The 21,382-nt window shown below is 51.6% G+C and overlaps 1 non-coding gene across 1 annotated transcript; it reads right to left on the reverse strand.

Moving 5' to 3' along the window:
* Positions 1-15,855: 15,855 nt before the first annotated feature.
* LOC131062021 (5S ribosomal RNA) lies at positions 15,856-15,974 on the reverse strand. The gene has a single exon (XR_009110648.1). It is a non-coding gene; the product is annotated as a 5S ribosomal RNA (ribosomal RNA).
* Positions 15,975-21,382: the final 5,408 nt, after the last annotated feature.

Here is a 21,382-nt window from a genome sequence, read left to right on the forward strand (position 1 = left end):
ACTCCCTTGGTTGTGTGCATTACGCCAACCTCAAAGACCTTGTTTTTGTTAAGAAGTCAAAAGTTGGGGTCAATGTCCTAATGGCTCTTGCAGGCTACGCATGTATGAGAATTGGACAAATAGCTTATATAGGGGAGGTGTTGGGTTTGATGGGTCGACTCCCCTGGTTGTGCGCATTACGTCAACCTCAAAGACCTTGTTTTCATTAAGAAGTCAAAAGTTGGGGTCGATGTCCCAATCGCTCCTGCAGACTACACATGTATGAGAATCAGACAAATAGCTTATATAGGGGAGGTGTTGGGTTTGATGGGTCGACTCCCCTAGTTGTTCGTACTACACAAACCTCAAAGACATTGTTTTCGTTTAGAAGCCGAAAGTTGGGGTCGATGTCCTAATCACTCCTGCAGGCTACGCATGTATGAGAATTAGAAAAATAGCTTATATAGGGGACATGTTGAGTTTGATGGGTCAACTCCCCTCGTTGTGCGCATTGCGCCAACCTCAAAGACCCTGCATTATGGATGAAGTCGAAAGTCAGAGTTTGGTGTGCTACAAGGTGTACTCGAAGGTGCTCACCTAGGTGTGCACTTGTGTGCACCAAATGTGTGCACCTTTGGAGCGCACGAAAAGTGCCCTCCAAAAGTGCGCACCTTTGGAGTGCACAAAAGTGCCCTCCAAAAGTGCTCACCTTTGGAGCGCACAAAAGTGCGCACTTTGGTGTGCACCAAGGCACTGGTGCGGTCAATGCAGGTGAGTTCGGAAGTTGGGGTCGATGTCCTGATCGGAGGTGCAAACTACACAGGTGTGGGAATCAGACAAATAGCTTATATAGGGGAGGTGTATGATTCGATGGGTCGACTCCCCGGGTTGAGCGCACTGTGCCAACCTCAAAGACCCTACGGTATGGATGAAGTCGGAAGTTGGGTTCGATGACCGATTCGATATGTAGGCATACTCGCGAGGTCAAAATTCGGGTCCAATGACCTGCCATGCGCTGGAAGGCGAAAGTTGGGTCGGATGATTGAGTTGATGGCCTGCCATGCGCAGGAAGGCGAAAGTTGGGTCCGATGACCGAGTTGATGGCCTACCATGCACAGGAAGGCAGAATTTGGGTCAGATGACCGAGTTGATGGCCTGCCATGCGCAGGAAGGCGGAAGTTGGGTCCGATGACCGAGTTGATGGCCTGCCATGCGCAGGAAGGCGAGAGTTGGGTCCGATGACTGAGTTGATGGTCTGCCATGCACAGGAAGGCGGAAGTTGGGTTCGATGACCGAGTTGATGGCTTGCCATGCACAGGAAGGTAGAAGTTGGGTCTGATGACCTGACATACGCATGGAGTCCGACTCGGGGGCCAATGTTTGATTCGATGACTTGCATTGTGGGTAAAGTCGGAAGTTGTGGTCTTTGACCCGATTCGATGACCAGACTTTGGCTGTTTGAAAATCAGACAAATAACTTATATAGGGGAGGTATTGTTCTTGAGCATCCTCCCCCCATGCCCGTTTATGTCGATTGATGCTAGTGCTCAATTGGTTGGAGTGCTCGGATGCAAAAATATTGCACCAGGATTTATCGATTGTGATGGACACGGCAAGTCTCCTGATTGCTATGCAGGAGCTCATCGGGAATCTCTATGCGGCCTCGGTATGGCCTGAAACTATGGAATAGTTTGGCAATGGTAGTCACTCCAACACATCCTTGCATTGGCCACAACGGTGATTCGACTAGAGCTCTAGTCTAGCTTTTGGGTTGCTTGGCGGACTGGTATAGCCGCGATCGAGTTCCGGCCATGAACGTTTTAGATAGCTCTTGCGCTTTCTGGGATGGAAGTCGGAAGTTTTGGCTGTTGTCTGATTTGATGACCATTCTTTGGATGTGTGAGAATCAGACAAATAACTTATATAGGGGACTGTGTTGTCTCACGCAGCTCCCCCTGTGCCCCTCTATCTCGACCAATGTTGGTGCTCGAAAGGGTTGGATCGCTCGGATTTATAAACATGCACCACCATTTGTCGAGTGTGAGGGACGTGGTAGGTCTCCTGAATGCTATGTGGGCGCTCTTTGAGAATCTCTATTTGGCCTTGACACAGACTCATCTTGCTGAATGGTTTGGCACTGGTAGTCGATCCAACACGTCCTTGTTGTGGCCACCTAGGCGATTCGATTCGAGCCCCCATCTAGCTTTTGGGTTGCTTGGCAGATTTTGCCCTATCCGCAAGTGAGCTCGGTCCCTAAACGTTCGAGAAACCCAATTGCTATGTGCCGACTCTCTCTCTTGCGAGCCTCCATCTAGGTTTTGGGTCTCTATGGAATGGAAGTCAGAATCTGGGACCGTTGTTCGATTTGATGAGGCAGACTATGGTTGTGCGAGAATCGGACAAATAACTTATATAGGGGAGGTGTTGACTGGAGCATTCTCCCCCGTGCCCCTCTAACTTGACCAATGCTAGCACTCGAATGGTGGTCACGCTCAGATTTTCATTGAGCGCTAGCATTGGTCGATTTAGAGGGACATGCGAGATTCCCAAATGCTATGCGAGGGCTCTAACAGAAATGCCTATTGGTTTCGGTATGGATGCAATTGCGAGAGTGGTTCAGAAAAGGTAGTCATTCTGATGCGTCCATGTCATGGCCAATCGATAATTAAATTTGAGCCCTCATATAGCACTTGGGTCTCTCAATGTGATTCCGCATTCCAGTCCCTTTGGGCACTACTTGAGCCGCATCCTAGGGGGTTCCCTTCCCAATAATCTGCCTCACAACTCGATTGCTATGCGGTGAGGCTCCTCGGCCGCCTCAGAACTATCTCTGTATTAGACTCATCGCGGAATAAGGGGTTGCCAACGGTAGCTGCCCCAAGCACGTCGAATGCTTGGACCATTTCGAGGCAGCCCTGAAGCCTCTTCCGTCTAGCCGTTGGGGCCTTCTCACCAAATCCCTTGCCTCGCACCCCGATTGCTATGTGGTGAGGCTCCTCGACTGCCTTGGAACTATCTTTGTATTGGACACATTGTGGGATAAGGGGTTGGCATTGGTAGTTGCCCCAAACACATCCGATTCTTGGACCATTTTGAGGCGGCCCTACAGCCTCTTCCGTCTAGCCATTGGGTCCTTTTCGCCGCATCCCTCGCCTCACACCCCGATTTCTATGCGGTGAGGCTCCTCAGCCACCTTGGAACTATCTATGTATCGGAAGCATCGCAAGATAAGGGGTTGTCACTGGTAGTCGCCCCAAGTGCATCTGATGCTTGGACCATTCTGAGGTGGCCTTGAAGCCTCTTTCGTCTAGCCATTGGGTATTTCTCGCCGCATCCCTCACCTCGCACCCCGAATGCTATGCGGTGAGGCTCCTCGGCCGCCTTGGAACTAGCTCTATATCAGATGCATCGTGGGATAAGGGGTTGTCACTGGTAGTCATCCCAAGCGCATCTGATGCTTGGACCATTCCAAGGTGGACCTGAAGCCTCTTCCGTCTAGCCATTGGGGCTTTCTCGCTGCATCGCTCGCCTCGCACCCCAATTGCTATGCAGTGAGGCTCCTCGGCCACCTTGGAACTATCTGTGTATCGGACGCATCATGGGATAAGGGGTTGGCACTGGTAGTCACCCCAAGCGCGTCTGATACTTTGACTATTCCAAGGTGGCCCTGCAGCCTCTTCCATCTAGCCTTTGGGGCCATCTCGCCACATCCCCCACCTCGCACCATGATTGCTATGCAGTGAGGCTCCTCGGTTGCCTTGGAACTATCTGTGTATCGGATACATCGCGAGATAAGGGGTTGGCACTGGTAGTCCCCCCAAGCATGTTCGATGCTTGGACCATTTCGAGGTGGCCCTAAAGCCTCTTCCATCTAGCCATTGGGGCCATCTCACTGCATCCCTTACCTTGCACCTTGATTGCTATGCGGTGAGGCTCCTCGACCACCTTGGAACTATCTTTGTATCGGACGTATCGCGGGATAAGGGGTTGGCATTGGTAGTCACCCCAAGTGCATCTGATGCTTGGACCATTCCAAGGCGGCCCTGAAGCCTCTTCCATCTAGCTGTTGGGGCCTTCTCGCCGCATCCCTCGCCTTGCACCCCGATTGCTATGCGGTGAGGCTCCTCAGCTGCCTTGGAACTATCTTTGTATCAGACGCATCGCGGGATAAGGGGTTGGCATTGGTAGTCACCCCAAGCACGTCCGATGCTTGGACCATTCCAAGGTGGCTCTGAAGCCTCTTCCATCTAGCCATTGGGGCCTTCTCGCTGCATCCCTCGCCTTGCACCCCGATTGCTATGCGGTGAGGCTCCTCGGCCGCCTTGGAACTATCTTTGTATCGGACGCATCGTGGGATAAGGGGTTGGCACTGGTAGTCACCCCAAGCATGTCCAATGCTTGGACCATTCCAAGGCAGCCTTGATGCCTCTTCCATCTAGTCGTTGGGGCCTTCTCACTACAACCTCGCCTCGCACCCCGATTGCTTTGTGGTGAGGCTCCTCGGCCGCCTTGGAACTATCTTTGTATCGAACACATCGTGGGATAAGGGGTTGGCACTGGTAGTCACCCCAAGCACGTTCGATGCTCAAACCATTCCAAGGTGGCCCTGATGCCTCTTCCATCTAGCCGTTGGGGCCTTCTTACCGCATCCCTCGCCTTGCACCCCGATTGCTTTGCGGTGAGGCTCCTCGGCCACCTTGGAATTATCTGTGTATTGGACGCATCGTGGGATAAGGGGTTGGCACTGGTAGTCGCCCCAAGCATGTCCGATGCTTGGACCATTCTGAGGCAGCCCTACAGCCTCTTCCGTCTAGCCATTGGGGCCAACCTAAAAATGGTCAACGCTTGCGAAATCATACTTTAACATTTGTGCATTGCCTTATTTTAGGGTTTTTGCGTCGCATTAACATTTTCTCCTATGTCACACACTTGGTCTTTATCATTTGCGAGCATCGAGTCCTTCTTCTGCATTCTTCATTTATCTCGCTCTCGAATTTGGTCTTGTCGACAACAATCTTCAGTCATGATTTTGGTCAATCTTATCCTGTCATGTCAATAAGCGTGCTCATTTGTTATCATTTTGGACATCGTCAATCCTAATTAGGGTTTTGTCCTCTTATCAATCTTGTCATCATGCAATCGATCCTTGTCCTCTTGTCGTCGTTTTCAATCTTATCGTCTTGCGATCGATTTGTCATCGATTCTTGTCTTTTGATCAATTTGTCATCAATCTTGTCTTGTGATCTATTTTGTCATCGATCCTCATCCTTGTCTTCTTGTCAATTTTGTCATTTTGCGATCGATTTGTCATTGATCGTTGTCTTTCTCAATCATGTTAGTTTGGATCAATTTGTCATTGTTCCTTGTCAATCGGCGCATTTATCAGTCATATGATTTGTCAGCATTGGTCCTTTATTAGTCAGAATCATGGTTAAATTGAATCGATATCGATTATCCTTTGTCAAGACCTAATTGTCATCTTTGCATTTCTAATTCATCTTCTAGGGTTTTATGATTTATTCATTTAATCTTGTTTGTCATTTCTCTCTCTAGGTTAAATAAATTATTTATTTATCCTAGGTCTTCGAGTCACAATTAAATGTTTAACTTAATTGGCTAACTAATTATTCCTCTTTTTGTGAATTAATTAATAAATGACAAATTATTAATTAATTTACCTAATTTGCATCAATTTTCTAATTTCATCATTCCTCAATTTCTAAATTCCCTCTTTGTGAATTAATTAATAAATGAAAAATTATTAATTCATTCACTAATTTCCTATTTCCTCAATTTCTTAATTCCTAATTTTCTTCTTTTTCTAATTTTTCTAATTTTCCTAATTTCTAATTCAATTTCCTCCTATTTTCCTCCTAATTTCATGGGAATGACATTTCAATTTGTCATAATTTGTCATAATTGACAATCAATCAATTTTGACATAGAAAGTTGTCATAATTTTGTCATAAATTATCAATCAATCAATTTTGCATAGAAAGTGCAAATTTGTCATAATTTGTCATAATTGACATTATTGATTTGCAATTTCCATTTGAATTGAATCATGCTAATTTGATCATTTCTCCAATTTGTCTATAAATTGGATGAATTTCTTCAATCCTAATCTAATAATCATATTATCGAATAATCACTTCGTCAAATCAATCACGCTTCGAGTATTCTTGAGCAATCATCTTGTCTACTTGCTTTCATATCATGATCATGCACTTGTAGGTGAGATCCACAACAAAGCTATTTGAAGGAGAAAGAAGGAAAATGGAGCCGCATGAAGGAGACATTCGAATCTGCATCTGGTTTGCTTAGTTTTTAGTTTTGAATGTTTTATTTTCATGTCTTTATTGAGTGTGTTAGGATTGATCATTGCAATGAGCTTTTGTGATTGAGCTAGATTAGTATTTTGATATAAGCAAGGATGGGCCGCATGCTTTCTAATTTTGGTTTCCCATGAGGGCGGGTCTGCATTGCGGTCTCTCTAGCAGAGGCCCGAGGTGGCCCGCTCATGGCCAGAAGCTACCTAGTCAATCCTGCCAGTAGTCATATGCTTGTCTCAAAGATTAAGCCATGCATGTCTAAGTATGAACTATTTCAGACTGTGAAACTGTGGATGGCTCATTAAATCAGTTATAGTTTCTTTGATGGTACTTTGCTACTCGGATAACCATAGTAATTCTAGAGCTAATACGTGCACCAAATCTTGACTCTTGGAAGGGATGCCTTTATTAGATAAAAGGTCGGCACAGGCTCACCCGCTACTTTGGTCATTCGTGATAACTCGATGGATCACACGGCCTTTGTGCCGGCGACGCTTCATTCAAATTTCTGCCCTATCAACTTTCGATGGTAGGATAGAGGCCTACCATGGTGGTGATGGGTGATGGAAAATTAGGGTTTGATTCCGGAGAGGGAGCCTGAGAAATGGCTACCACATCCAAGGAAGGCAACAGGCACGCAAATTACCCAATCCTGACACAGGGAGGTAGTGACAATAAATAACAATACTGGGCTCATCGAGTCTGGTAATTGGAATGAGTACAATCTAAATCCCTTAACGAGGATCCATTGGAGGGCAAGTCTAGTGCTAGCAGCCACGGTAATTCCAGCTCCAATAGCATATATTTAAGTTGTTACAGTTAAAAAGCTCGTAAATGGACCTTGGGTCGTCACGGTCAGTCCGCCTACTTGGTGTGCATTGGCCCTCATGTCCCTTCTGTCGGTGGCGTGTTCCTGGCCTTAATTGGCTGGGTCACGGTTCTGGCGCCATTACTTTGAAAAAATTAGAGTGCTCAAAGCAAGCCTACGCTTTGAATACATTAGCATGGAATAACGCGATAGGAGTCTGGTCCTGTTCTGTTGGCCTTCAGGACCGGAGTAATGATTAATAGGGATTGTCAGGGGCATTCGTATTTCATTATCAAAGGTGAAATTCTTAGATTTATGGAAGACGAACCACTGTGAAAGCATTTGCCAAGGATGTTTTCATTAATCAAGAATGAAAGTTGGGGGCTCGAAGATGATCAGATATCGTCCTAGTCTCAACCATAAACAATGCCGACCAGGGATCGACAGATGTTGCTCTAAGGACTCCGCCAGCACCTTCTGAGAAATCAGAGTGTTTGGGTTTCGGGGGGAGTATGGTCGCAAGGCTAAAACTTAAAGGAATTGATGGAAGGGCACCACCAGGAGTGGAGCTTGCGGCTTAATTTGACTCAACACGAGGAAACTTACCAGGTCTAGACATAGTAAGGATTGACAGATTGAGAGCTCTTTCTTGATTCTATGGGTGGTGGTGCATGGCCATTCTTAGTTGGTGGAGCGATTTGTCTGGTTAATTCCGTTAACAAACAAGACCTTAGCCTACTAACTAGCTACGTGGAGGTTCTCCTTCGCGGCCAGCTTTTTAGAGGGACTATGGCCTCCTAGGCCATGGAAGTTTGAGGCAATAACAGGTCTATGATGCCCTTAGATGTTCTGGGCCGCACACGCGCTACACTGATGCAACCGATGAGTTTTTCTCCCTTGCCCAAAGGTTCGGGAAATCTTGCAGAATTGCATTGTGATGGGGATAGAACATTGCAATTATTGATATTCAACGAGGAATTCCTAGTAAGCGTGAGTCATCAGCTCGCATTGACTACGTCCTTGCCCTTTGTACACATCGCCCATCGCTCCTACCGATTGAATGATACAGTGAAGTGTTTGGATCGCGCTGATGGCAGTGGTTCCTATCACCGACATCATTAGAAGTTCATTGAACCTTATCATTTAGAGGAAGGAGAAGTCGTAACAAGGTTATCGTAGGTGAACCTGTAGTAGGATCATTGTCGGTTTTGGCCCCTAAATCGTGCAGGGGAGGAGGCAAGGGAGGCACGCTGAGCTTTCCTCCTTCCCGAACCTCGCCCTCGATGATGTGTGCACGATTGGGACTCGCAGCATGGCTCGACCCCCGAGTTGCATGCCCCTGATTGCGCGCATGGTGTCGTACTGACGATCCGTCCATTCTACGATGGGAAGTCGGGACTGCTACAACCCCCTGTTATGTCACCCAAGGGAACAACATGTCGCTTGGAACGTTCCCCGCCGCTGATGAGTGCACTCTCGAGCGATCGCTCATGGGGCAGGACCCATCCTCTGGCTGTAGGGTTCTCTCGAGGTGGCATCCTCTTGTGTGATGCAACGGGGCGGGGACACGCACCCTTCCAGTGCCCCCTTGCATTGGCGGATGGTTCATCTCAAACACCCTACATCGGTGCGACCCACACCAAGAAGTCCAAAACATTGAAGCGTGGCCCAGGTGCCTTTGTGCGTTTGGGTCGCTAGAAAAAAACATGAATAAGATAAAAACATGACTCTCAGCAAAGCATATCTCGGCTCTCGCCACGATGAAGAATGTAGCGAAATGCGATACTTAGTGTGAATTGCAGAATCCCATGAATCATCGAGTCTTTGAACACAAGTTGCGCCTGAGGCCTCGGCCGAGGGCACGTCTGCTCGGGCGTCGCACTCCAAAATCGCCCTGTTTCAAGGGTGCACTCTGCGCGATCATCAAAAGGGAATCGGGTTAATATTCCCGAACCGGGACATGGTGGCGGACAACAATGTTAGGAAATCCAGAGACATCGGTAGGGGCCCCAGGAAGAGTTATCTTTTCTTTTTAACAACCTGCCCACCCTGAAATCGGTTCAACTGGAGATAGGGTCTAGCAGCCGAAAGAGCACCGCATGTCTCACGGTGTCCAGTACGCCTTCGGCGGCCCTTGAAAATCTGGAGGACCGAGTACTGTTCATGCCCAGTCGTACTCATAACCGCATCAGGTCTCCAAGGTTAACAACCTCTGGTCATTAGAACAATCTAGGTAAGGGAAGTCGGCAAAATGGATCCGTAACTTTGGGGAAAGGATTGACTCTAAGGGCTGGGCCTAGGGGTCTGCGCCCCAAACCCGTGGGTTGTTGGCGGCCTGCCCGAGCTGCTACCGTGGCGAGGGCAAGCCACCGTGTGTCAATCAGGTGACGGACGTAGGGAACTCCCTTCAGGGGGCTTTCCCTAGGCGGTGAACAGCTGACTTAGAACTGGTACGGACAAGGGGAATCCGACTATTTAATTAAAACAAAGCATTGCGATGGTCCCTGCGGATGCTGACGCAATGTGATTTTTGCCTAGTTCTCTGAATGTCAAAGTGAAGAAATTCAACCAAGCGCAGATAAATGACGGGAGTAACTATGACTCTCTTAAGGTAGCCAAATGCCTCATCATCTAATTAGTGACACACATGAATGGATTAACGAGATTCCCACTATCCTTATCTACTATCTAGCGAAACCACAGCCAAGGAACGGGCTTGGCAGAATCAGCAGGGAAAGAAGACCCTATTGAGCTTGACTCTAGTCTGACTTTGTTAAATGACTTGAGAGGTGTAGAATAAGTGGGAGTTGTTTCGGCGCAAGTGAAATACCACTACTTTTAACGTTATTTTACTTATTTCGTGAGGCAGAGACGGGGAAATGCCCCTATTTTTTGCCTTAAGGTGCATCTAGGCACACCGATTTGGGCAGAAGACATTGTCAGTTGGGGAGTTTAGCTAGGGCGGCACATCTGTTAAAAGATAACGCAGGTGTCCTAAGATGAGCTCAACAAGAACAAAAATCTTGTGTGGAACAAAAGGGTAAAAGCTCATTTGATTTTGATTTTCAGTACAAATACAAACCGTGAAAGCGTGGCCTAACGATCCTTTAGAGTTTCAGAATTTGAAGCTAGAGGTGTCAAAAAAGTTACCACAGGGATAACTAGATTGTTAAGCAGAATTCACCAAGTGTTGGATTGTTCACCCACCAATAGGGAACGTGAGCTGGGTTTAGACCATTGTGAGATAGGTTAGTTTAAGTTAGAATCCATGCTAGATGTGGCACATCTCTCTCTCCGGCTGCATCGTGACCCACAGTAGGGGTGCTCTTGCACCCCCAGGGGCCCGTGTCATTGGCTACCTTCGATCGGCACAACCGCTTGGTCGGAGCAACCTTGGATAACAATTTCAAGCTGTCGGTGAGAGGAATCTTTTGCAGATGACTTAAATAAGTGATGTGGTATTGTAAGTGGCAGAGTGGCCTTGCTACCACGATCCACTGAGATTCAGCCCTCTGTCGCCTCGATTCATGTGACCTCTATTTTTGGCTCTGTCGTAGGTGGGGTTTACAGTTCTAACCTTCTTCATTTCTTGCTGACCCGCATCTTTGTCTCCAAAGTCCCCCAAGGCGGGGTCCTGCCAGTGCCAAGTGCCAAGCGGGGTTGCCGACGGTGCGACCCTTCGTCGACCTTTTCTTTGTCCAAGGGCTGAGCGTGGTTTGTGGTGCACTCTTTTCTTCCCCGGATGCCAAGTGTGGATGAAAATGATGCGACCCTAGGTCTGCCTTTTTGTCAAAACACTGAGTTGGGTTTTCCAAGCTCCGAAGAGGGGTTTCTTATTCGGGTACCAAGCTGGGCAACCCTTGGGCCACATTTTTTTCGTCCAAGTGCTGGGCGGGGCTCTGAAGAGGGGTTTCTCATCTGGGGGCGGCATTTTTTTCGTCCAAGTGCTGGGCGGGGCTCCGAAGAGGGGTTTCTCATCCAGGGGCCACATTTTTTTCGTCCAAGTGTTGGGCAGGGCTCCGAAGAGGGGTTTCTCATCTGGGTGCCAAGCTAGGCAACCCTTGGGCTGCATTTTTTTTTTCCAAGTGCTGGGTGAGGCTCTGAAGAGGGGTTTCTCATCCGGGGGCCATATTTTTTTCATCCAAGTGCTAGGCGGGGCTCCGAAGAGGGGTTTCTCATCTAGGTGCCAAGCTGGCCAACCCTTGTGCCGCATTTTTTTTGTCCAAGTGCTGGGCGGGGCTCCGAAGAGGGGGGCTGCCTCGGTTGGAAGTGGAAGTGGGGTTTCAGGCATTACCCTCGAGCCACCTTTTCGTCCGAGAGTTTAGTGAGTCTTTTTACCGTTGCAGCTCCCGATGTCTGAAGTCGAGATTTCTGGGTAGGGGCTTTGGGTGCGCATTACGTTTTTGCCCAAGCATCTAGTGGGGTTTCTGGTGCACTCCAAAGTGGGGTTATTGGAGCGCCCCCTCTTTTTTTGTCCAAGCATTTGGTGGGGTTTCTCGCATTGGGCCTTCCCAGGCCCGGTTGTTGGGTCCGCACCCACCCTGGCGCGCACAAAGTTGGAAGTTGGGTTAATTGCCTGATTTTCCCTGAGTGCGCACCTTCACCAAGGTGGGCACCTTGGTGTGCAAACCTTGCCTGGGCTGCGCACTAGGGCAGGCTCAAGATGGGTTGCGCGCCTTGGTGGGCACCATGGTGCGCACCATGGTGTGCACGAAGTCAGAGCCTGGTTTGCCCCGGGTGTGCACCTCTGCTAGGGTGGGCACCTTGGTGCGCACACCTTGCCTGGGCGGTGCACCATGGTGGGCTCAAGATGGCACCTGCGTTCCATTTTTTTAACTATCTTTCAAAATGGACATTTTAAAATCTTGTTTTTTTTGCCTTTTCTAGAAATTAGTGAAGGCAAAGCATCAAAGGTGCGCACCTCACTGCCTGCTACGGTGCGCAATGCTGGTGCGAATCCAGGAGCACTCTGATGTGTGCTCCAAGGTGCGACATGCACAAAGTCAGAGCTCGGTTTGCCCCGGGTGCCCACCTCACGTGCACCTTCACCGAGGTGGGCACCTTGGTGTGCAGACCTTGGCTGGGTTGCGCGCCCTAGTGGGCACCATGGTGGGCACCAAGGAGCGCTCCGAAGTGTGCTCCAAGGTGCGACGTGCATGAAGTCGGAGCCTGGTTTGCCCCGGGTGCGCACCTCGCGTGCACCTTCACTGCAGTGGGCACCTTGGCTGGGTTGCACACCATGGTGGGCACCATGCCATGCACGAAGTCAGAGCCCGGTTTGCCCCGGGTGTGCACCTCCGCCAGGGTGGGCACCTTGCCTAGGCTGCGCACCAGGGCGGGCTCAAGATGGCACCCACGTTCCATTTTTTTCACTATCTTTCAAAACGAAAATTTTAAAATCTCTTTTTTTTTTGCCTTTTTTGGAAATTAGTGAAGGCAGCGCATCAAAGGTGAGCACCTCGTTGCCCACCTTGGTGTGCTCCGAGGTGCCCACCACGGTGCGCAACATTGGTGTGAACTCGGGAGTGCCCTGATGTGTGCTCCAAGGTGTGGCGTGCATGAAGTCGGAGCCCAGTTTGCCACGGGTGCACACCTCGCATGCACCTTCATTGGGGTGGGCACCTTGGTGCGCACACCTTGGCTGGGTTGCGAGCCCTGGTGGGCACAATGGTGCGCACCAAGGAGTGCTTCAAAGTGTGCTCCAAGGTGCGGCATGCACGAAGTCAGAGCCCAGTTTGGCCCGGGTGCGCACCTCGCGTGCACCTTCACCGGGGTGGGCACCTTAGCTGGGTTTGCCCTCGGTGCTCTCCGAAGTGGGGTTATTGGAGAACCCCCTCTTTTTTTTTGGAGCATTTGGTGGGGTTTCTCACATTGGCTTTTCCTAGGCCCGGTTGTTGGGTGCACACCCACCCTGGCACGCACGAAGTCGAAAGTAGGGTTAATTGCCAGGGTGCGCACCTTCACAGGGGTGGGAACCTTGGTGCACACACCTTGCCTGGGCTGCGCACCAGGGCGGGCTCAAGATGGCACCCGCGTTCCATTTTTTTCATTATCTTTCAAAATGGAAATTTTAAAATCTCATTTTTTTTTGCCTTTTCTGGAAATTAGTGAAGGCAACGCATCAAAGGTGCGCACCTTGCTGCCCACCTTGGTGTGCTCCAAGGTGCCCACCACGGTGCGCAATGCTGGTGCGCACCCGGGAGCGGTTCGAAGTGTGCTCCAAGGTGTGGCATGCACGAAGTCGGAGCCCGGTTTGCCCCAGGTACGCACCTCGCGTGCAACTTTGCCGAGGTGGGCACCTTGGCTGGGTTTGCCCCGGGTGCGCTCTGAAGCGGGGTTATTGGAGCGCCCCCTCTTTTTTTGTCAGAGCATTTGGTGGGGTTTCTCGCATTGGCTCTTCCTAGGCCCGGTTGTTGGGTGCACTCCCACCCTAGTGCACACAAAGTTAGAAGTTGGGTTAATTGCCCGGGTGCGCACCTTCACCAGGGTGGGCACCTTGGTGCACACACCTTGCCTTTTCTACGCACCAAGGCGGGCTCAAGATGGCACCTGCATTCCCTTTTTTTCACTATCTTTCAAAATGGAAATTTTAAAATCTCATTTTTTTTTGCCTTTTATGAAAATAAGTGAAGGCAGCACATCAAAGGTGCACACCTCGCTGCCCACCTTGGTGTCCTCCGAGGTGCCCACCACGGTGCGCAACGTTGGTGCGAACTCGGGGGTGCCCCAATGTGTGCTCCAAGGTGTAGCGTGATGAAGTCAGAGCTCGGTTTGCCCCGGGTGCGCACCTCGCATGCACCTTCACCGGGGTGGGCACCTTGGTGCACACACCTTGGCTGGGTTGCGTGCCCTCGTGGGCACCATGGTGTGCACCAAGGAGCGCTCTGAAGTGTGCTCCAAAATGTGGCATGCACGAAGTCGGAGCCTGGTTTGCCCTGGGTGTGCACCTCGCATGCACCTTCACCGCGGTGGCTACCTTGGCTGGGTTGCGCGCCTTGGTGGGCACCATGGTGCGCACTATGGCATGCATGAAGTCAGAGCCCGGTTTGCCCCAGGTGCGTACCTCGCCTGCACCTTCGCTGGGGTGGGCACCTCGGTGCGCACACCTCAGCTGGGTTGCGTGCCCTGGTGGGCACCATGGTGCGCACCAAGGAGTGCTCTGAAGTGTGCTCCAAGGTGCGGCATGCACGAAGTCAGAGCCCGATTTGCCCCGGGTGTGCACCTCGTGTGCACCTTCGCCACGGTGGGCACCTTGGTGCGTACATGCTAGCTGGGTTGTGCACCTTGGTGGGCACCATGGAGTGTTTTGAATTGTGCTCCAAGGTGCGCACCATGGCCCTCCAAGGTGCTCCAAGGTGCGCAGCATGGCGTGCACGAAGTCAGAGCTCGGTTTGCCCCGAGTGCGCACCTCACGTGCACCATCACCAGGGTGGGCACCTTGGTGCGCACACCTTCTCAATGTTTTTTTGCCTTTTCTGGAAATTGGTGAAGGCAATGCATCAAAGGTACGCACCTCGGTGTGCTTCGAGGTGTGAATCTGGGAGCGCTCCGAGGTGCGCATGAAGTCAAAACTTGGGTTAATTGCCTTGTTTTCCCCAGCTACGCTCCGAGGTGCGCAATATCGATGCGCACCAAGGAGCGCTCTGAAGTGTGCTGCAAGGTGCGCACGATGGCATGCACCTCTGGTGCGATCGATTCAGAGCTCGGTTTGCCCAGGGTGCGCACACCTTGGCTGGGCGACGCACCTTGGTTGGCACCACGGTGCGCTCCGAGGTGCACACCAAGGTTCGCTCCGAAGTGTCCTCCAAGGTGCGCACCTTTTGTGCGCTCCAAGGCGCGCACAAAGTCGAAGCTCAGTTTTCCTTGGGTGCGCACCTTGCTGCGCACACCTTGGCTGGGCTGCGCACCTTGGTGGGTGCCATGGTGCGCTCTGAGGTGCCCAAGATTGGTGTGCACCAAGGAGCACTCCAAGGTGTGCACCTCTCATGCGCTCCAAGGTGCACACCATGGCGCGCTCTGGTGCATGCGAAGTCAAAAGTTGGGTTAATTGTCCGGTTTGCCCCGGGTGCGCACCTTGCGTGCACCTTCGCCAGGGTGGGCACCTTGATGCGCACACCTTGGCTGGGCTGTGCACTAGGGTGGGCACCCGAGCGCACACATTGGCACCCACGTTTCCTTCATTTTTTTTTTCATTTTTTTTTTGACAATCTCTTAAGTGGGAAATTCTATAATCTCAATTTTTTTTGCCTTTTCAGGAAACTTTTGAACAGAACGCATCATTGGTGCGCACCAAGGAGCGCCCCAAAGTGTGCTCCAAGGTGCGCACCTCTGGTGTGCTCCAAAGTGCTCTCCAGCTGCGTGCACCTGCCCCGGGTGCGCACCCGGCCCCGCCCAGCTTTGCTCACCTGTCCTCGGGTGTTTGGTGTGGAACCTTAGGGTAAGAAACATCATTGTGCACCTTGGCCAACGTGCGCGACTTGACCGAGTGTGCACTGGCTGAGTTGCACATCGATTTCACCTAGGTGCGCACGCAGCACCTTGGGCGCACCGGGGTGCACGCACAATGCCTGGGTTGCACCATGGCCTGTGTGCTCGGGGCGCCTCGGGTGTGCGCTCGGTGTCGCCCCCGAGCGTGCGGTAGTGCGGGCACCGCACCCCGGCCCGGCCCCAACAAGAACACAAACAGGCAAAAGGTTAATTCAAATAGCATTGTGACGCCCGACGAAAAACTAAAAAAGGGTGCAACACCGAGACTTCCCGGGAGGTCACCCATCCTAGTACTACTCTGGCCCAAGCGCGCTTAACTACGGAGTTCTGATGGGATTCGGTGCACTAACGCTGGTATGATCGCACCTGTTATGAGCTTGTCGCAGTGTGTACTTAGCAAACCATGACCCACGTGCGAATCCACCCCGGCCACCCGCCCCCACCGAGGTGCACACCCTACCTCACCAAGCGCGCCCCTTTCGCCAAGTGTGAACCCTGCCCGGGTGCGCGCACCTCACCCAGGCATCGGGTGTGCACTTGGCCCGGCCTACGTGCGTGCACCTGGACGGGGCGTCATGTGCGCACTCGACCCAGCCTGGGTGCGCACCCGACCCACCCAAGTGCGCGCAGTGTCTCATCTACACCGCGGTGCCCGCACACCACCTCGGCGCAATGACCTGCGCTCACATGTGGGCCGAGTGCACCCTGGTGCATGTTCGGGGCACCTCAGGTGCATGCTCGATCTTGCCCTGATGCACCAAGGCGCTCGGTTTGCCCCGGGTGCGCACTTGGTGCAAGGTGGGCACCCAAAATAGGGATCAAGCACCAAAAACAAGTTTCGTAATGCAAAATGGGACCCAAGGACCACAAATGCATTCCAAGACCCATGATGGGTCCACGAGAACAAAAATGTGGTCTGAGACTTAATAAACAAATATTGGTTTTTAGGAGAAGAAACATGCTCTAATGCCCAAAATGAGAATTGACCCCAAAAAGGCCACAGGCCAAAAGTGGGATGCGAGACAAAAAAAATGGGACCCAAGGACCAAAATTGGGTTCCCAAGTCGAAGACAGGGCAACCAGACAAGAAACAACCTCTGAGGCTCGAAATGAGTCCTGACGACTAAAACTTGACAAGAAGCACCCTCCAGGCACCCAACTCGGCACCCATGGGATGTCGACCCACCCTGACACCCACCCGAGCTTCCACCTAGCACACCTTGGCACCCACCCACCCTGGCACCCAACCTTGCACCTTTGAACCCACATTGGCACCTTGGAACCCACATTGGCACTCACCTTGACCTTGGCACCCACCTTTGCACTCACCTTGGGACCCACCCTGGCTCCCACCTCGGCGCCCACCCAGACACCCACCTTGATTCCTTGGCATCCACCTTGGATCCTTGGCACCCACCCTGACACCCACCTTGGCACGCAACTTGGCTACTTGCCACCCACCTTGGCTCCTTGACAACCACCCTGACAACCACCCCGTGACCTACCTTGGCTAGGGTTGGTGCACACCCACCCTGGTGCCCACCTTGGCACCCACCCTATGACACACCTTGGCACGCACCTTAGTACCAACCCCGTTACCCACCCTAGGACCCACCCCGTGATAGACCTTGGCCAGGGTGGGTGCACACCCACCTTGGCACCCACCCATCCTAGCACCCAGCCTGTGACCTGCCTTGGAACCCACCCTCGCACCCATCTTGGCCTGGGTGGGTGTGCGCCCATTCTAGCACCCACTTTGTGACACACCTTTTAGCACACCTTGTGACCCACGCACCCTAGCACCCACCTTGGAACCCAACCTAGCAACTTGGCATCCACCCCGTGACCCACCTTGGCATCCACCATAGCAGTCGCCTGCTTGGCACCCACCTTGGAACCCAACTTGGCACCCACCTCGGCACCCACCTTGACACATGTGCACCCACGTTGCCACTCACCCTAGCACCGACCCATCCTAGCACCCAAGCTGTGATGCACCTTAGCACCCACCCTGGCACCTTTGCACCCTAGCACTCACCCATCCTAGCACCTAACCTGTGACCCACCTCGACACTTACCCTCGCACTTGCCTTGGAACCCAACCTAGCACCCACCCACCCTAACACCCACCCTAGCACCTACCCACCCTTGCACCCACCCACCTCGGCACCCACCCTTTGACCCATCTTGGCACCCACCCATCCTACCACTCAACCTATCACCCACCTTCTCACCCACCTTGGAACTCACCTTGGCACCCACCTTGGCATCCACCTTAGCACCCACCCACTCTGGCACCTTGGCACCCACCTCGGGCAAGGTGGGTGCACACCCACCCTGGCACCCAATTTAGAACCCACTGATCCTGTTACCCACCTTGGCAAACCACCTTGGCATCCACCTTAGCACCCACCCACCTTGGCACCCACTCTAGCACTCACCCATCCTAACACCCAACTTTTTACCCACCTTGGCACCCGCCCTCGTACCCACCTTGAAACCCACCCTAGCAGCCACCCACCCAAGAGCCCACCTTGAAACCCAACCTAACACCCACGCATCCTGGCACCCAACCTGTGACCCACCTTGGAACCCACCCGAGTACCCACCTTTGAACCCACTATATCACCAACCCACCTTGGCACCCACCCTATGACCCTCTTTGGAATCCACCCTAGCATGCACCCACCCTGGCACCCATCATGGAGCGCACCCTAGCACCCACCCACCTTGGCACGAACCTCAACACCCACCTTGGTGTGCGCACTACGCCAACCTCTTAAAGACCCTATGTGGTGCACTCCTAAGTGTACACCTTTGGTGCGCTCCAAGGTGCGCACATTTGGTGCACACCAAAGTGTGCACCGAGGTGACCACCAAAGTGCACTCCAGGATGCACACCAAAGTGCACTCCAGGGTGCACACCAAGGCGCGAACCTTTGGTGCGATCAATGCAAACGAATTCGGAAGTTGGGGTCAATTTCCTAATCGCTACTATAGACTACACATGTATGAGAATCGGACAAATGGCTTATATAGGGGAGGTGTTGCGTTTGATGGGTCGACTCCCCTAGTTGTGTGCACTGCACCAACTTCATAGACCCTATCTTGTTTAAGAAGTGCAAAGCTGGGGTGGATGTCCTAATCATTGCTGCAGACTACGCATGTATGAGAATCAGACAAATAGCTTATATAGGGGAGGTGTTGCGTTTGGTGGGTTGACTCCCCTATTTGTGCGCACTGCGCCAACCTCAAAGACCCTACATTGCGGAAGAAGTCGGAAGTTGGAGTTTGGTGAGCACCAAGGCGTGCACCTTTGGTGTGGTCAACGCAGATGAATTCGAAAGTTGGGGTAGATGTCCTAATCATTGTTGCAGGCTACACATGTATGAGATTCAGATAAATAGCTTATATAGGGGAGGTGTTGGGTTTGATGGGTCGACTCCCTTGGTTGTGCGCATTACGCCAACCTCAAAGACCTTGTTTTTGTTAAGAAGTCAAAAGTTGGGGTCAATGTCCTAATGGCTCCTGCAGGCTACGCATGTATGAGAATCGAACAAATAGCTTATATAGGGGAGGTGTTGGGTTTGATGGGTCGACTCCCCTGGTTGTGCGCATTACGTCAACCTCAAAGACCTTGTTTTCCTTAAGAAGTCAAAAGTTCGGGTCGATGTCCTAATCGCTCCTGCAGACTACACATGTATGAGAATTAGACAAATAGCTTATATAGGGGAGGTGTTGGGTTTGATGGGTCGACTCCCCTAGTTGTTCACATTACGCCAACCTCAAAGACCTTGTTTTCATTTAGAAGCCAAAAGTTGGGGTTGATGTCCTAATCGCTCCTGCTAGCTACACATGTATGAGAATCAAACAAATAGCTTATATAGGGGAGGTGTTGGGTTTGATGGGTTGACTCCCCTAGTTGTGCACATTGCACCAACCTCAAAGACCCTGCATTGCGGATGAAGTCGAAAGTCAGAGTTTGGTGTGCTCGAAGGTGCTCACCTAGGTGTGCACTTGTGTGCACCTTTGGAGCGCACGAAAAGTGCCCTCCAAATGTGTGCATGTTTGGAGCGCACGAAAAATGCGCTCCAAAGGTGCACAAAAGTGCGCACCAAAAGTGCGCACTTTGGTGTGCACCAAGGCACTGGTGCGGTCAATGCAGGCCAGTTGGGAAGTTGGGGTTGATGTCCTGATCGGTGGTGCAAACTAAAGAGGTGTGAGATTCAAACAAATAACTTATATAGGGGAGGTGTATGCTTCGATGGGTCAACTTCGCAGGTTGAGCGCACCGCTTCAATTAGTAGGTATGCTCATAAGGTTAGAATTTGGTTCCGATGACCTGCCATGTGAAGGAAGGCAAATGTTGGCACTGTGTGTTGCAAGGTGCGTACCAAGGCGCTGGTGCGGTCATTGCAGCCAAGTTGGGAAGTTGGGGTCGATGTCCTGATCGGAGGTGCAAACTACACAGGTGTGGGAATCGGACATATAGCCTATATAGGGGAGGTGTATGCTTCGATGGGTCGACTCCCCGGGTTGAGTGCACCATGCCAACCTCAAAGACCCTACAGTATGGATGAAGTTGGAAGTTGGGTCTGATGACTGATTCGATATGTAGGTATACTCGCGAGGTCGGAATTTTGGTCCGATGACCTGCCATGCGCAGGAAGGTGGAAGTTGGGTCGGATGACTGAGTTGATGGCCTGCCATGCGCAGGAAGGCAGAAGTTGGGTTCGATGACCGAGTTGATGGCCTGCCATGTGCATGAAGGTGGAATTTGGGTCGGATGACCGAGTTGATGGCCTACCATTCGCAGGAAGGCGGAAGTTGGGTCCGATGACCGAGTTGATGGCCTGCCATGCGTAGGAAGGCGGAAGTTGGGTCCGATGACCGAGTTGATGGCCTGCCATGCACAGGAAGGCGGAAGTTGGGTCTGATGACTAAGTTGATGGCCTGCCATGCGCAGGAAGGCGGAAGTTGGGTCCAATGACCGAGTTGATGGCCTGCCATGCACAGGAAGGAAGAAGTTAGGTTAGATGACCTGACATATGCATGGAGTCTAACTCGGGGGCTGATGTTCGATTCGATGACTTGCATTGTGGGTAAAGTCGGAAGTTGTGGTCTTTGACCCGATTCGACGACCAGACTTCGACTGTTTGAGAATTGGACAAATAACTTATGTCACGGGGCTAGATCGACCTGCTACCCAAACAAGCTTTTTCCTTCCAAAGGAGGTCCAACCTCATGCGGCACTGGCAAACCTTACTCATGACTTCCATTGCGGACAAGTCCTTTCTTGTTTCCAGACTACGCCATACCTTTTCAAGTGTCCACCACCTAACCACATTAACACACATCCATGTGGAATAGAAGTGCATGCCAACCCTCTCACAGGTTTCTTTCATCCTGATGCTCCTAGCACTCCCTCAAAGTCCCTGACTCTACTCTAGCACTGTCTTGTCACACCATCCTTGCACCCCTGGTACAAGCTTACAGGTCTCCTCGATGCCTTCATCTTCTTGAGTCCCCCATAAGACCCTGACTACTAACACTGACCCATCCAGAACTCCTTAAGTCCTCTAGCTCCAACTCTGCACACTCCCTGAGCATGCCCAGTACTCCCATAGCACTGGCGCCCCATGTTGGCCTCCCTCAGCTCCTCTAAACCCTCAAGCACCAAACATATCTCATGGGACGACTAGACTCCCTGAGCTAGCTTCTTGTTTGTCCATCTCCACACAATGAACACAACACTGGGGCAATAGATAGCTTTATT

This window comes from Cryptomeria japonica, chromosome 2 (assembly GCF_030272615.1).
Source record: "Cryptomeria japonica chromosome 2, Sugi_1.0, whole genome shotgun sequence".
In the NCBI taxonomy this organism is placed as follows: domain Eukaryota; kingdom Viridiplantae; phylum Streptophyta; class Pinopsida; order Cupressales; family Cupressaceae; genus Cryptomeria; species Cryptomeria japonica.